We start from the raw sequence: 18308 nt of genomic DNA, 5'->3' as shown, positions 1-18308 counted from the left end.
TGTCTACATCTACCATGCCGCCCAGAGTGACTAAATCCTTTACAATAAACTCTTCCAGATTGCAACCTTTTCTCCCCTACCAGACATGCATAAAAATGAATCCATATGTGTACATGAAGTAGCAGTTCCAAAAATAACAGCGACATTAAATACTGTTAAGACCATAGGATGGGAGAAATGGCCCTGAAATAGGATGGTTAGGGAAGCGTTCATGAAGGAAATGAGATTTGATCTGTATTTTGAAGGGTGAATAGAAGTCAGATATGTGGATTAGAGAGAAAGGATGTCTTGGGTGGTTAGAATGCGACAAAGCTGCAGAGGTAGTAATGAGCAACGTGGGGACAGTGGGCAACGAACAGAGCTGAGAGGCTGCGTGGGAAAACGTGGGGGTGGGGCAGGAGGGCCAGCTGTGATGATCTAGGGAGCTGGGGAGCACTGAGTAAGAAAGAGACCCCGTAGGGCCGTATTCAGCTTTGTATCTACAGGACAGAGCCTGACATAGAGTGCTCAGTAGATTCCTGTGAGTGAATCATTAAGAAAATAAAACGGCATTTTTAGATCTACCTGGCTGGATGTATTGGAGGAAAAGGTGAGGCTGGCAGATCAAGGAGGAAGTCGCTGCAGGTCTGAGCCTGAGGTGATAAAGAGCTAAGGTAGGAGTGCTATAGAGGCCATGGAGAGTTAGTGACCAACAGGAGAACCTAGACGAAAGAAGAATTTGAAGAACTTAGAGACTGGCTGCATTAGTGGAAGGAAGGTGAACTCCGAAGTGCTTGAGGTTTGGGGCCTGGGTAATCGGTTGAGACAGCAATAAGGACAGTATCCTATGAAGCAAGGATAAAAGTAGGGAGGGGAAGGTACAAGACCACTTTTGAACATGGAAGGTAATGGGAGGACAGCCAATTGCAATCACCTTGTCCTCATTTGGAGATAAGAGTCTAGGAATTAACCGAGCCAGGGTCTTCCTTAAGGAGATGTTGTCATGGCCAGGTTGGAAACCTTTTGCTTTAAACTTTTCTTCCTTAGAAAACATTCCAAAATTATGTTAAGTTCTTCACACAGTCCTTCCTGTAAAAACGAGATGACGTGAACAACCTGAAAGAGGTAGGTCTGGCATCATACTGCTATGCTACGTGACTCTGGTTCACCAGAGCTGGTATACAGCTGTGCCCCAAACACAGCTGCATCAGGACGGCCTGCGCGTGAGCCTCTGTGATCTGCATTTACCGCCCAAGTATTCTGATGCTCCCTGGAGTTTAAGAATCTCTGGTTGGAAAATAAAGCCTCTCAATGCCCCATCTATTCTGCCTTTGACCCACTCCTGCAGGAGGCCAGCTAGAGTAGATGGTTAAATGTAAGAACTCTGGAGCTGGGATGACAGGGATCAAATCCCAGTTCTTACCAGCTGTCTGTGCTTAGGCGAGTCATTTAATGTCCATGTCACTTAATCTCTCCAATATTCTCTGATCGAAAGTAAGGGAGTAATAATAGTACTACCTCTCGAGATTCCTATGAGGATTACTTGTGTTAATACACGAGATCTGTCTGGAAAAAGGCCAGCCATTGTTAATATAAAGAGAACGGTTTGTGTGGCATCAATGTAACCTGGCAGCCAAGGAGAGTGGACTGGAATGCGCATGTGCGAACAATGAGGACTTCACTGTACTAGTCAGTGGGGACAGTAGATGCCATTGAGTAAGCAGGTGTACTGTGTGGCCATCGCATTTAAAATGACAGAGTGAACAGAGCAACAAATATGCATCAAGTTTTACATTAAGCAGAAACTATGCAGATGATTCAAAAGGCTGCAGTTATAGGCAACTTGTGATTGGCAGCTTCATCATGACAATGTGCCCGCTCACGCATCACATCTTATGCAGTTTTTTGGCAGAACATCAAATCACCCACGTGACTCAGCCCCGCTAGAGCCCAGATTTGGTGCCCTGCAACTTCTGGCTTTTCTCAAAACTAAAATCACCTTTGAAAGGAAAGATACTTTAGACCATTGATGAGATTCAGGAAAATATGACAGGGCAGCTGATGGCAGTTGTGAGAATTGCATGTGGTCTCAAGGTGCCTACTTTGAAGGGGACTGAGACATCATTGTCCTATGTACAATGTTTCTTGTATCTTCTATCTTCTTCAGTAAATGTCTGTTTTTCAAATCACATGGCTGGATACCTTCTGAACAGACCTCACATATGCAGAATAAAGTTTTTCACCTTTGGCATTATGGACAGTTGGGACAGAAATTCTTTGCTGTGAGGGCTGTTCTGTGCATGTAGGTCATTTAGCAGCATCCGTGGCCTCTCCTCATAAGATGCCAATTGACCCTCCTCCCAATAGTGACAATCAAAACTGTCTCCAGATATTGCCATATGCCCTCTGGAGGGCAAAATTACCACTAGTTGAGAACCACCATCATAGAACAGCGTTGTTTTCTGAGCATCCGCTAGAAGTAATGTTGAACATGCCATTCTTTAAAACTTAATCTTTCAATACCCAATGATGTAGGTATTACCTCCAGCTTTATAAATAAAGAAACTGAAGTTCAGAGGGATAAATACCTCGCCTAAAGTCACCCACCCAGCAAATTATGAGGAGGATCTTCAGTCAATGTCATCCTGACCCTCAGTCCCCAGCTCTCTCTGAGTTGCCAGATTAATCAGGCTCTCACGGAGTGGCTGCTGGGGAAACTGACCTCGTCATCACTCTTTTCTTCAGTGTGAGGCAGAAATTGCAGTCACTAGCACCTCTGTGGCCTAGCACCATGGGAATGTATGACACTCCTACCCTGAATCCTGAAAGTCTGCCATCTGCGGTTTTCACCCTACGTCACTCATGGGGTAAATTTCAGTTCACAGGAAATAACACCTCCCACTCACCTCACAGTGTCTGGGTTAGGGCCGTCCTCTTTACAGCCATCTGTCACAGGTGATCACCAGAAGCAGTCCTCTTTGTCTCTTTGTGAGTGTCTGCTCCCGGGCTGTTTCCACAACACAAACACAGGGCATGGCATGTGCAGGTGTGCAATAGGCAGACTGTTTCTTGAATGAATGAATGGCCTCCCTGTCCATCAGCTCTGAGATATACAGAGCAGTTGGCTTCTGCCTCACTCTCAAGTTCTAGGCCCTCACGGAAGATACTACAGGCTTTCAGGAGCTTATCCAACTTGCTTTTCTGTACCCAAGCAGCACATGGAATATGAATATGAAGTGTTTGAGTCCTTTAAGCAAGCATTTTTAGCTGAGATTACTTGAATGCTTGGCCAAGTTTGTACTGTAAAAGCAGGAAGCAACTGAAACTCATAATTTTAACTCACAAAGATGCCTTCCCCTCCTAGTTAACTACATTTCTATTTATTTCATCATCCATGGGTTAAGAGCTCTGACTTCGCTATCAGATGGACGTGGATTCAAATCCTTGCCAAACCCCTCATTAGCTATGTTATTTTGTAGCAACATAACTTAGCTCTCTGAGCCTCAATTCCCTCATCTGTAAAATGAGGATCAGAATAACTACATCATAGGGTTGTTATGAGATTTAAAGGCATCAAGATGCCTAAAATAATTAGTGTCTGGTATACAGTGAGCACCATTATTAGCAATAACATTTGTATTGTCTTTTAAAATAAAAAAATCATTGAATTGTAATAGGATGTTAAAATAGAAATTGGTCCAAGGCACATTTCAAAGGGAAGTGCTAGATAAAATGTACACACAAGTTCAAGAGTATAGTGGTTGTTACTCACTACCTGGACCACCAAGTTCATTACTATTATAAGAACACCAGATCTGTGCTTACAGGATGCAAAGATAATCCGCAAATGACAGTTGGGCTGGGCAGACAATGGGTAGAAAGGAAGGAGAAAAGATTAAAAGAAGAGATTAAAGGCCCAGATTTCACACAGAGCCCAGCCAGCCAGCCAGAGAAAAGGTGTGAGGTGTGATTTGTGACCCAATACTTCCTGCCACAATGCTGAGGACCCGTTTTCAACATGTTCCATGAGAACAGCACCCAGGGTTCCTCTTCTACACCCCTACCCCAGCACCCTCCCTCAGGCTGGACTCTTAGACATTGCTGCCCAGGGCTAAAACAGGCACTTGAACTCTTCCTCTTAACTCCAGTCTCCTAAAAACTCAGGTATTAAATGTCATGCAGAGTATACCTCCTCGGAAGATGTGAAATAGAAACTTTCAAAAGATGAACTCATGTTTAACCACACAACCTCTGTCATTTCATAATTCTAAACTTTCATAACCTGCATTTTCCGGGTACAGCTGGCATGACAAAAAGTGCCATGTAATTTGCTCAGCACAGTCCTAAGAAGGAAACAAGGTTCTCAGGTGAATTGACTCCGTTTTTGGAAGAATACACCAAGCTTGATTTGGAATCACTTTAAGAATACAGCCATTGACTTTCACTATCTCAAATTTTCACTTGCATATCCACCTCCTACTACCTTGCCACCTCCTCCCGCCTGCTCCTCACCCACCTGCCTTGGAGGTCCCTCTCCTATTTTTTACCACTGATTTCTCCAAGGGTGCACTTGACTTCCTATCCCTCATGTCTCTTGCATCTTCAATCAGATTATTTCCCCCAAGGCCTGGAAGAAGAGCTCTAGTCTCCTCTATTCTAAAAACAAAATTAAAGAAAAAAAAAACCCAAGGAAGTTTTCTCAGCCCTACTCTCCCCTCAAGCATATCCTATTTCTCACATGTCATCCCATGCATGGGTTCACAAATGCTGACCCGTGGACTGGCTCCATTGGAGCCACCTATGAAAACTCAGTTTCCTAAGCCAACTGACCACTAAAGATTTGACTCAGAAGGTCCAACATGGGGTATAGGAATTTTTCAGCTTCCCTCCAGATGATTAGGATGTTCAGTCAAGTTTAGAAACCACTGGTCTATCCTCCCTACAGTTATTTCACTGCCACCCATTCCAAACCTGCTGAGCTGACTCGCTCACTATTGCTTTCCCAAGAGTCGCCCATGATTCCTAAAGGCCACATTCAGTGGCTTATTCCCAGGGTTCATCCCTGGCTTCTCTGTGGCAGTCAAGAAGGGAATGGTGATCCCCTTTCTTGACATTCTCGTCTCCCTTTTTTCTTGTGAGCCATTCAGCAACGCTAGTATCATATGGACTAGTACACCATGTCTTTTGCTACAACCACTCCTTATTCTACCTCCTAATATGTAAGCATCAGCAAGACTAAGTAAGACAAGGGTTCTCTCCTGCTCCATCTCTGGAAATCTCATTCAGTCATATCATTTTAATGAGCCTTCAAAGTGACTTCCGTATACATTTCTCCAGCTCTGACTGCCCCCTTGAACTAGACTATCCGCTTCATATGTACTCTCAGCCTTCAATATAGCAAGTCGCGAAGTCATCATTTCCCCCAAAACTTCAGTCAATGTTATTTCTCCAATAACATCTCTTTACAACCTTGAAATGCCTCTTGCACTTCCTCCCTTTCTCCCACACATGCATGCTTTTTCATTCTTCCTTTGTTTTCCAGCATTACTTCTTGCCCATCTGCTCTCCACCCAGAGCCTTTCCTTGAGCCCTCTCCTCTGCCTGCATTCCCTCCCAACTCTCATCTCCATTTTCTCTCAACCCTAGACTTCCATTAAGTCCCAAACCCAAGTCTACCTCTTTCATGAAACCTGTATCTCTTGTCCACCGTAGCACATGGTGGTGTCTTCTTCCTCTGACCACCGTTAACATTTATTCTCTACTCTATCCATGCAGCACTCATTGCTTGCTACCTGGCAATACTATTTATCTCTCACATTCTGTCCCTACCACTGGATTATGTGGGTTTTTTGAGGGCAAGGACTCTATCTAATATCGAAAACCCCATCTTATAGTACTGTTCCTGTGTTTAATAAATATTATTCACCATAATAATGAAACAAAAGCCTTTGCCACATCAAAAGCAACACTAGGCCCAATAATTTGCACTAAAGGTAGAAGGCTAAAGGATTGAATTCCCGTCAGCAGCTAGAACAACAGCTCTTGCATCCATCACCCTGTTGGCACAACCTGCATGGGTGCCCCTCCCTTTATTCCAGGCCAGCGTCCCCAGCCATCGCATCAGAACTCAGCAGAGTGGCACACGGTGTCAAGACAAACACCGAACCCAGCTGTGCTGGGAAACACTGAGCGCTGGCGTGCCTTGTGGCCCAGCTCCTCCTACTCACCTGGCTGCCTCCTGTCCTGGAGGCACCCACCCAGCTGGGCAGACTCTCCGTCCATGGCCATTCTGTGCTGTCTTCTATTGGTGCAGGCAATTCAGACTGACAGGCTAGGTCCCTGCTGTTAATTTGAAACAGGTGAACGAACACCAGGGGAAGGCATGATTGTGTTCCAGTTGCCTCTATGGAGGGCCAAAAGGGCAGAGGGAAGAGCAACTGCTGAATTTTGATCATTGTCCCATCTGCTGGAAACCATGGTCAATCGGTCTGATTCCTCCTAACATTAAAATATTGCCTCCTGTACGAAGAGGTCTCAGCATAGGAAAGCAGGCTGCTGGCGTTGGTGTTGCAATAGGATGGGTCTGTGCTCCCTCCCACCTACTCATGACATGTCGCTGCACACAAGCTAAAGAACCAAGCAAAGTTCGTGGTTTGTATGTACTGCGGTGACTATGCAAGCCAAACGTGTCACAGAAAGTCCAATTTCCAATCTAATAAACAACAAAACAGTGTTTTTTAGGTGGGAGCTTCCTGACTATTATTTAATCTTTTCCTGTGTTTTTCCTAATTTTCCTACGCTGTTCATGCATGACCTATGAAATTACAATAAATAACAAAATACAACACTGTACTAATTTGGGGGGAAAGCATACATACATAGGGAATTCTTTAGCCATTAACATCATTCGTTCTTGTTGAGTCGTGTGCTTTCATTTTGGTTTGGGAAATATCCTGGCCATATAATGCCAGGTTAACCTGCGGCCGTGGCTCTTTCACTTTCTCTAGCCATGAGTGCTAGGGAGTGAGATGCTGAGGAACCAGGGGCGCAGAATGACCCAAGAGTTTCCCACAGTGAAAGCACTGTCTACCCGAAATGACTCAGGGCAACTCGACCCCCTCCAGGGGCAGGGAAGACATTTCAAACAGATTGGCTATGCATGCTGGGCTCACTCTCTCAACCTTAAAATGTCATCTTGTGGGTATTTTGGGGAAGTAGAGACTCTCCTTCGGGCACATATGTGGATGCCTGTCTTTGATCCCCTGATTTAGACAGTGACTAGGAGAGAAGAGTGAAACAAGTCAGATACTTTTCTAAGGACTCTCTAAAAATGCTATTGGAAAGAATGACATGGACCTCTTCGTACTACTATAGAAAGATGTTCAAGGTGTTATACGTAGGAGACAGCATGAGTGATATAATCTTATTTTTACAAAAGAAAAACTACATACATGTAAATGCATAGAAAAAGGGATTATCTTTTAGAAAAGGAGAATTATAGATAAGTAATTGGAGTGTTCAGTTTGCACTGTATGATTTTTATAAGAAGATGAAAATAATGATTTACTTGTGTAATTTGTAAAATTAAAACATTATCTAAAATATATGTAAGAAATATCTAACCTAGGGTAATAAACGACCTAGGCAGCTTCCCACCTAGGCCTGGAAGTGGCTAAATTCACTTTTAGGCCAGGAGAAAAAAATTACTTCAAATAATGTATTTATCATTGGACAAAGCCATCAGCAAATCCATTTGACTCTCGAAATATATGTAGAATTCAGCCACTGCTCACCTGCATAAGCTTCGTTGTCACTCACCAGCGGCCTCCTGACCATCACTCCCACTTTCGTCCTTGTGCTTGCACAATCTGTTTCCCATTCTCTTGGTCCTGAAAACAAATGTTCCTCCTCTGCTAAGAAACTTCAGTGGTTTTCATGTCACTTGTGGGGAAAGCCAAAGGTCTTGTAATGACCTCCAGTCATCTCTCTCCCCCCATCTCCACTACACATAGCTCCAGCCACACTGGCCTCTTTGCTGTTCCTTGGACATTCTAGACAACCTCATGCCTCAGGATCTTTGCACTTACTATTTTCTCTGCCTGAAATGCTTTTTCCCCAGATTTCCCCAGCATTTGTCTCCTTCCTTCAAGCCTCTGCTCAGAAGCCACCCCGAAGAGGCCTTTCCTGACTGCCCTAAACACTCCCATCTCATTGTCTTATCTTATTTTTCGCCACCATCCAACATACATTGCACTTTACGTCTTGTTTTGTTTATTGTCTGTTGGTTTATTTGCTTGCTTGTTTGGGGTTTTCCCACTTTAACTGAGATATAACTGGCAGAGAACATTGTGTAAGTTTTAGGGGTACATCATGTTGATTTGATACACTTATATATTGTAAAATGATTCCCACCAGAAAGTTACCTAACAACTGATTACTATTGCTTTCTGAGGGTGAGAACATTTAAAATCTACTCTCCTATTTGCTTCTTTGTTTGTTTTTAATCAGTCTAATTCATTGCTGTCTCCCAGCACCTGGACCCATTCCTGGCCCATATTAGGTGCTCGATAATGTGCAATAAATGAAATTTGAACAAGCCTTTTGATTTACATCTTTAACTGTTGAATCAAGCTAGTATCCTTTTGTGGGCATATGGTGGGCACCTCCCCCCTTTTGAGAACAATGTTAAAAGATTAGTGGATTGAAAAGCCTAAGTTTTCTGCATTGCTGACAGATGCAGACGGCTGTTGCACAAAGGCACAAAGCAGCTCCTTGTGCTGGGGGCCCTGTCTTCGTCCCCTCTGTCAGTTCTGTCTGTTCTGCCTTAGAGCCTAGAACATGTACCTACCCTGTGTCAGGAGACACTGCCGCACAAACCACCCTGGCAGACGAAGGAGGCTGGGCCCAGGTGCAGAGATGGCCAAACTCTTGCACATACCACGGAAAGGGAGCCCATTTGAACCCGACGAAAGCAGACTGACCTGTGGAGCAGCATGAGGGGAAAAGAAAAGGTCAAACACTTAGAGGGGAGGAAAAAAAAAACCAGAACTACGCACATGACATTTGGAAAAGACACATGTTGCTAAGGACATTTTGAGGGTGAGTCTATCCAAACTCTCGGAAAGTATCAAATAACCAAAAACAAACTACTAATCCTTGTTTGGTCACAGAAGTGAGCAGGGTTGTTTCTATCTAAACCCCTGCATACTGTTTTTCAAATGCTCAAGTCAGGACTCCCCCGGCCTCTACTAACCAGAGGCAGCACGATGATGGGGACACGTCATCGCTTTGAGATCAGACAGGTATGAGCTCTAATCCTGCTTCTATCTCACTAACAACGTCACTCTGGTCCAGCTGCTTACACTTTGTGAGACTCCCATCCCTTATATAGCAAATTAAGTGGGAATAATGATATCTATCTCACAGGCAGGGTCTTTTGTGGATTAGAACTAATATGTATATTTACATATGTGTATATTTGTATATATTTTATAATATTATATATATATTTATTTATATATGTGTGTATTTATTTATATACTCCTGGCAAACAATAATTCCTTAATAAATAGTAACACTGTTGATAAAATTATCTTTATGAGTCTTAGCCCTTGAAGATACAATTTAAAGTTGACTTGGAAAACCCTGGGTTTTGCTTGTTGTGAGTTTGTTTGTTTGTTTCATTTTGGTCTATTTCATTCCTTCAGAGCCACTACACTGCCCTTCCCCCCAGTATGTGTATGGTACTTCTTTCTCAGAGAGTTCTGGGGCCCGTTGCCAGTGAACAGAACAGTTAAATAAAGGTGTAATTTTGCTTCCACATTCATTTTCAACTGGGGCTGAATTTAAAGTGACAATGCTGAGGAAGATCTGCAGCCATGTGGCATCTTGTAAAACCCAAATGGGGACCCAAATCTGATGAGCCATTCTTAAACCCCTTCTGTGACCATCCAGTTTTCCTTTGGACAAAGACTAAGTTCCTTCTCAAGGCCTTCCAAGCCCTTCAGGTCAGGTTCTTACTCATCTCTTCATCCTCCCTGGCTCCCCACACGCCAGCCACGCTGACCTCCTGCCAATTTTTGGAGCACGCTATCTCGTCTGCCATAAATAGGCGTCTGCCCAGCTCTTCACTGTCTAACCCCTTCAGGTCCCAACAGAAATTTCATTTTCTTAAAGAAGATTTACTGAACCTCCACACTGGATTACGTTTTCTAATCTCATGGAGAGACCTCTGCTTTTGTCTGTGGGTATCGTATTGTTATTAACTCATTATTTGTGTGATTCCATTCCATGTCCACCCCTTTTAGATATTAAGTCTCATAAGGGCAGTGACCCTGTTGTCCTTTCTCATGACCGAAGCAGTCCCTGGAGCTTCGCACAGCGAGGCATAGACGCTTACTCCATAAATACTTGTTGAAGGGATACGTGGAGTAATGGGTGGATAGATGCTGTTGTAGTCTGGTGGCGCCCAGTTTGGATCTCTGCGCGGTCCCTCTGGGAAATGTGCGTCATTCTGAGAGACCGGTGGGCCATCAACAGCAGTGCTCTGAAGAATAGAGGGCAAATACCGGGTACTGATGAAAGGAGGCCTCCTCACCACACTCACAGGGTTTGTCTGCTCTGAGGCAACTTCATCAACAAAGGACACTCATCCATGGCCAGGGGTAGAGTGGGTATGGGACTCGTGGCCTCACCCAAGAGGCTAGCACTGCCCCGTCCAATGCAGTGTAGCCATTAGCCACAGGTGGTGGCCCTTGAAGTGTGGCCAATGTGACCAGGGAGCTGATTTTAAGTCATTTCATTCTATAATTGACATGAAAATTTTAAAACTGATACTCAATGCAGTTATTAGGAAAAATTTTAAATACATTTGGAACAACTTTTGTAAGTGAAATGACTTTTTCAACTGTAAATTTAAGAAGTCTAAACATGGATTAAGTGGTTTTTCATGAAAATTTAGCACCCCATTTGAAGTGTAGCATATACCAAATTTCAAAGACAGTACCCCAAAAAGGAAAATTTTCTCATTAATAATTTTTATATGAATTGCATATTGAAAAAATATTTTAGAAATATTAGATTAAATAAAATGCATTGTTAAAATTAGTTTTACCTAATTTTTTTTCTCTTTTCAGTGTGGCTGCTAGAAATTTTTTCATTGTATACATGGCACACATTATACCTCTTTTGGACACTTTCTCTAGACTGTTGATTTAGAGAAAAAAGTTAAAAACATACTCCTTTCAAACTAGAGTCTGTTAGTTTTGAACAGACATTACCATGGCCCATACTTGGAAGGAGACAGTTGAAAGCAAAATTTTCCTTGCTTACATGAAAAATTATTATCTGAAATGGTAGACACCCAAGTAGTATTGAAGGTTGTGAAAAAGAAACACAATTCATCTTCTTCCACAGCTGCAATGTTCCACACCATGAGGGAACTGTACATTGGAGGCAGGCTTCTTTGGACTGAGTTGCCCAGCACATCAGCTAAGCCAGTAATGAAACGATGATAGTGACTATAAATTACTTTGTTCTTCTGAAGTACCTTTCCTCCATTGATCTTGCAAGGTTTCACAAATGCTAATTACATCTTTCACAATAGCCTGCAAGGTCAAAATCTCACCTCCTTGTGACTGGTAGGGAGGCAGAGACATAGTGATTTACCTAAAGCCACAGAGCAAAGCTATCAAAGACTAAGAAGGGCAGATGCACAGTCACTTAGCTGGGCTGCTCAGCCAGGTTGCTTCTCTAAGAGGCCAACCAGTTAATCAAAGAATTATTCTTGCTTCCCAGAGTGCCAGCCTTCCTTACATTTTAAATAACTGCTTGTTCTAGAGAAGTGATATTGTTTGGTAAGTGGCAAGACAAAAAACGAAAAACAAAAAACCACTGATGTTAACCGATACTCCAATGGAGAGCAGATTGTTAAAAAACAAACAAACAAACAAACAAACAAACACACAAAGTCTAGGCTGGTAAATTTTTAGTTACCTTGTAGGTAGTATGGTTTAGTGACTTACAACTCAAAATGTGATTCACTGATCAGCAGTGTGGACGTCATCTGGCTTCTTGTTAGAAATGCAGAATCTCAGGCCTCACTCCAGACCTACTGAATGAAAAGGGGCATTTTCACAAGCTCCCCTAGGATTCCTATGCACATCAAAGTTTTAAGAAGCATCAGTTGCGAGACTTGAGTTAACCCCAACTTCCTTACTGAAAGTGATTGAAGGAAACTCATTTGCTCTCTCCTCTGAACATTTTGCCCCTTCCCAATCTCTCTCTCTTTAAAAAAATTTCTGCACACTTGCTGCTTTGTAAGGCTCTCAGTTTCTCCTCCCCAGTGACACCAGCTCGCCCAAAGATAAAAGTCTTGTGGTGCCCATATATATTTAATTTTATGCAACCATTTGACTGGGGGAGTGGTACAAACTCAAATACCTACAGGGACCAGGTGGGTAACATGGATGAGTGTAGAAAGCCATGTTTGTTTCAGAAAGGAAACTTAATTTGTCTTTCTTCAGTACAGACACATTTGGTTTGCTTATTATAAGCCACTAGAGTAATTGTTACTTTCACAAAGTAGTATGCTTATTCTCCTTTTTCATTAAACGTGAACTTTTGATAGAAACAGAAGGTATAAGAAATATTCTATACTTCCCTGAACACTGTTACCCAAGCACACTAAGCGCTCTGACGCAGCCACCGCTTGGCCTCCCCAGGGAGCGGTGGGGGCTGTGCAGATGGAGACAGCAGGCCGGTGTGACGGGGTCAAGGGGTCTCTGCTCCGGCCATTGTCTCCAGGCGGGAATTTGGGTCCATTTTACCGCATCCTCCCATTTCTTAAAGAGAAGCCGGAAATCTGGATTTTTATGTGAAATCTCCCATTTTTTAATGTTGGCCATTAATTCAATTTCTTTAAACATTGTGCGGGCCAAACAAAACATATCTGCAAGCCAAAACCTACACCCTCTGGACTGTGGTTTCTATGTCTTTTAGAGCAAAGTCTCAAAGACAGTGTGTTACTGTTTTAATTCAGGGTAGATATCCACCCATGGTCCTATCAAGTGGGGTCAGGGTGTGGAATCACCTGGAAAAAGCATAACCTAAACCCCCTTTCAGCAGGGACTTGGGGGGCAGGGAGCCATTTCCAAAGAAGCAGATATGAGTCGGGTTACCACCCCAATATGTATGTTACACTGACAAATATAAAACTAGGAGATTCTGAAAGACCATAAAACACATACTTTATTAAAAGTTGGGCTTGTTGGGGTATAAGTTTGCCCCTTTTGTGCATGGTTCTGTGAGTTTTGACATATGTACACCGTCGTGGAATCACTGCCACATCAAGACTGGAATAAGCCCATCAACCTCAGAAGCTCCCACGAGCCCCATTGCAGACAGCCCCGCCCCTACCCCTGGCAACCGCTACACTGTTCTGTTGCTACAGGTGTGCCTTCTTCGGAATGTCATAGAAATGGGATCACACAGTTGGTAGTCTTTTGAGTCTGGCCTCTTTCACTTAACATAAGTGTGTATGTTATTACATATATCAGCAGTTTTCTGCTTTTATTGCTGAGCAACTCTGAATTGCAGGATGAACCATGATTTGTTTACCCATTCACCAATTAAAGAATATTTTTGTGATTTTTGTGATTGTGAATAAAGTGACTATACACATTTACATAGAGTTTTTAGTATGAAAATAGTTTTATTATCTCGGGGGTAACTATCTGCGGGAGAGATGCCTGAATCCTGTGGGAAGCATATGCTTAAATTAATAAGAAACTGCAAAACTGTTTTTCCAAAGTGGCGGAACCATTTGGCATTCCAACAGCAACATTTGCAAGCTCCCATTGCTCTGTTTCCTCTCCAGCACTTGGCATTGTCAGCATTTTGTTTTTATTTTATTTTGTTTTGTTTTGACACTTCTAATAGGTGTGTCGTACGCACCCATTTTTTGATGAATTATGCCACGCATGAAGATCATCCTCTAAATCCAGGGTATCAACAGAAACAATTAAATATTATTTCTGATACAATGTCTTGTCCTTGCACAGACTGACTCATCCATCCTCAGTGCATTCATATGTGTAATAAGGTAAGTGATATTTAAGTCCACCCGATGCAAATCTCCTCCTGACGTGACTTACTGTCATTCTGTTACTGAGCCTTGAGAGATTATGGGTAAGTGCCAAGAAAAAAAAAAAAAAAGATGACTTTGAACTGCTCTTTCACCAGTTAAAAATAATACTGAAACCAAATGTAAACATAAAAGAAGTGGTCAGGTTTGGGTTACATATTAACTTGTTTGGTCAGGCTGGGGCTGAGGCACAGCTGCAGAAAGCACCTTTCACTTATCACTGTTTCCAAACCGCCCTACCTGGACTAGGCTGCACTGGACTTACAAGAGAGCTTTTGAAAAGATGCAGAGAAGGCAAGCAACACACATTTCCTGGCAATAAATTTAAAAGGTTGCTAAAACATTCCAGAGATTTTTCACTCAACATTCCTCTGGCCAACACATCTGCAATCTGCCAATCCTTAAAAATTGGTGTTTTTGCATCTTAATCTCACAAACATCTTTGAAAATGCCTTTCCTCTGTGCCTCCATTTCAAGCAAATCCAGTTTTTATACATTTTCTAACCGAATTATTATGCTGTTTAATTCATGTGAGTCACCTAAAGTTAAAATAAAGTTTCGGATAGTTTGGCTCACTCTTCCCTACTACATGGTTCCATTCTTGAAACGGTCCTGTGATTATATTCTCTCATTACAGAGGTGTTCAGCAAAATAAAGGAGCTGAATTCTGAAGTCATATGAAAGCAAAACACTACTATAAAAATAAGAGCTGTAATAGATTGTGTCATTGACCCCAATTCTTCACTCGTCCCTACGACCCCATGTCTTTTACCATGTTCTTCTCAGAGTATATCTTCCCTTCCATTGACTTTGGATTCAGCCATGGGATTTTTCAGTAGCCTAGAGAATGAAGCAGAAGTTACGGTGTACTTGTTCAGAGCCGAGGCCGTAAGAGTCCTCATGTGTCTCTGTTCATCTTCTTGAACCTCGGGCATCACTGTGAGATGAGCATGTCCTGAGTAGCCCGCTGTTCCCGGGAAGATGAAAAGATGAACACGGAGCAGAGCTTGGCCAGCTGCTAGAGCCCCAGGTGACCCACAGACCTGCAATGAAAAGCAGAGCGGCCCCATCAGGTCCAGCTGAGCCCAGCCAATCCAATGCATGAGCCATAAAAAATGTCTTTTTTAGCCACCAACCTCTGGACAGAATTGTTAAGTAGCAAGAGCCAATTGATATAAGCACATTCTTCAATTATTAGTTTTACCCCAAAGAAAAATGATACCGGCTACTTAGTATTTTAAATTCTGCCTGCTTCCCATATGGAGTAAATTCGTAAAAGGAGAAAGTTAAGAGAGGCCCCAGATCAGTTGGAAGAAATCTTCAGAGCTCCATGTTGGCCCACCCAGCCAATGAGGCAACACTTGAGCCTCCTCGCTGCTGATGGGTGCGGACGGGAGCTGAAGTCGCTGTTGCACCATGAACCATTCTATCTTCAACTCTTTCTCTTGCCTCTTTTCTCATCTTTTAAAGGCAGTGGTTCTCACCCGGGGTGGTTTTGATCTGCAAGGGGCATTTGATGTAACCTGGAAACATTTTTGTTTGTCACAGCTGGGTAAGGGGAATGTGTTACTGGCATCTAATGGGTAGAAGGCAGGGCTGTTGCTACACCATGCATGCACAGAACAGCCCCCAATAACAAAGAATAATCTGGCCCAATGTGTCCACAATGCTGAGGGTGAAAAACTATTTACTATTGGAAAATATTTAATTCTTTCTTCATATAGGAGTGGTAAGTTTCAGTCTGAGGAATTGTATGATGCAAATTTACTAAACATATGAAAGTTATCTTTTTTTAAAAAATTCAAGCCAACTTTCTGTATACAATGTGCAATACATATATGAATGCATACTTTCTTCAAAGTACAAATGACTCCTTTTCCATAAATTTCCTGAGCAAGTAATAGTTGATTAAAGAAAACCTCCGTTTGGAATATTTCTGTACACCTAAAAATAGTTACTAGTACTTAAAATTGGCTGTCAGAAATTCCATTTCATTGAAATATTTTGGGATAAACAAAAAACAAATAAGTAAAACCATCTATTCCTGATTCGGCCCTCTGCCCCGCACCTGCCCCAAGACCCCTAAAACCTTAAAATGTGACTATCACAATGGGCTTGGGCAAGAGGCCATTTTGAGTGAAATTGCGGTATAATGACAATATCCTTTAGTGTTTCAGTAATTAAATCCTCTTAATGACATCCAAGGGAGACTGGGTTAATAGTGAATTCTAGCCTCAATGTTTTTGGATCTGTGCCAAGAAAAATAACCCCACCCCCAGAATCATTAAGAACTGGTGGAGGTCGTCAGACTGGCCAGTCAACTGCAGTTGAAATATAGGTGTGGGATAGTCCATGTGCGGCTATTTCTGATGAAAGATTGTATAAGGCTAGGATGTCTAAAATAATAGAGCTGATAAAACTGGAGGAGACTCCTGAGACTCAGAGAATGAAGGATTTTAACGCACTCATGTTCTATGGAGGCATTTTGAGAGATGTAGGAACTTTAAAATAGCCCGGGAATTAAACAAAATAGAGGACCCGGTGTGGCCTGCTCAACATTTGAGAGGAGAAAAGGAAAATAAGCTGCTGGGATAGTGTTTCAAATCACAGACAAAGGATATGGGTGCAGAGGAGGAGCCATAAATCCAGAATTAAGCTGAAGGGCCCCAAAGGGAAAGGTAAGGTCAGGGAATTACCATGACCAGGGCCCAGGGGAGCTGTGGTTGGCATGGCTGGTTGTTCCTCAGCTATGTTCTGTGGGAGGACAACAAAGATAGCAAATGAGTCTGAACAATCAAGGCCACAGGAGTAGCCTAATTGAAAATTCAGGCTACACACTGGGTAATATTTTTTTAAGCACTTAATTATAATTAACCTGTGCCAAGCTTAAATAAATACTGTATTACTAACCTAACTTTATTAAGGAACAAGAGTATTTGCCCTATGTCCTATAAAGTGGCAACGCTTTATGCCCTGGCTGGTGTCACTCAGTTGGTTGGAGTGTTGTGCTGTAATCAAACGGTTGCAAGTTTGATTCCCGGTCAGGACGCAGGCCTTGGTTGTGGTTCAACTCCTGATCCAGGACCTTACGATCCCCAGTCTGGGTGCCAACGATCCTTGGTCCAGGGGTGCACAGGAGGCAACCAATAAAAGTTTCACTCTCACATCGATGTTTCTCTCTCTTGCTTCCTCTCTCCCTAAAAGCAATGAAAAAAATAAATAAAGTGGCCACACTTTAAATTGATGGTAGCATATGCTCCAACAGTGGATACAAACCTGTGTTATACAAAGCCATGCTCCACACTATCTGTTTTAAATATCAGAGCCTCTAACTTTCCATCTGATAAAATAGATTCTGCTGCAGAAAAAAAGTTTGAAAAACAATATTCTAGGAGCAGCGGCCCCTGGCTGGGAGGAATATTGATGGAAAAATTTAAGAAGTCAGATCATGACCCCAGGGCCAAAAGTCTATAGACAGAAGCACTGGAATTTTCTGAGCGAAGCAACAATATGAAAAGGGAAGTAGCCCTGCCTGTTGGAAGGCTCCTCCCTGATTTCATTCATATAATTTATTACCTTAACTGGAACACTTTGGAAAATGAAGTGGGGTTCCATGAAAATTCATTGGTTGGGACAAGGCCCTAATAAACCATGACTGCCCTGGGCAAACCAGAATGTTTGGTCACCCTAATTAAAGTAGGTTCTGGCCATGCTGACACAGGCTTTAGTGGAAAAGATAGATCTATTTCTAGGTTTGACATCAGCGTGAACTGCTGTTACACTGACTAAAGAAGGTGGTTCCAATAGGGAAGTTAACTTATGCAAGTGGATTAACCATGCAAATCAAGGCTGTCTTTGTCCACCAAATGGGATAGGAGAAAGAGAACCTTCTTAAAGTTTCTATGATATCAATGTCATAATTCTATATTATAGGCCCTCCCCTCCTCTGAAATTGAAAGCAGAGAGTTGTTTAACTATCAACTGAAGTCACTAAAATGACAGGAAAACTTAAGTTTGTGTGCCATTGCTCAAGGACAGGGCCCAGGAATAGATTCCATTATGCCACCGATTTTCAACCTTTTTCATCTCATGGCTCACATAAACTAATTACTAACATTCTATAGCCTACCAACAATTATATATTTTGCCAATCTGACAAAAAATATAGTTCTCATTTTGATTCATT

This window comes from Pteronotus mesoamericanus, unplaced genomic scaffold, assembly GCF_021234165.1.
Source record: "Pteronotus mesoamericanus isolate MK-2021 breed Mesoamerican mustached bat unplaced genomic scaffold, CSHL_Meso_final contig_24, whole genome shotgun sequence".
In the NCBI taxonomy this organism is placed as follows: domain Eukaryota; kingdom Metazoa; phylum Chordata; class Mammalia; order Chiroptera; family Mormoopidae; genus Pteronotus; species Pteronotus mesoamericanus.
Note: the sequence above shows the minus strand (reverse complement) of the source record.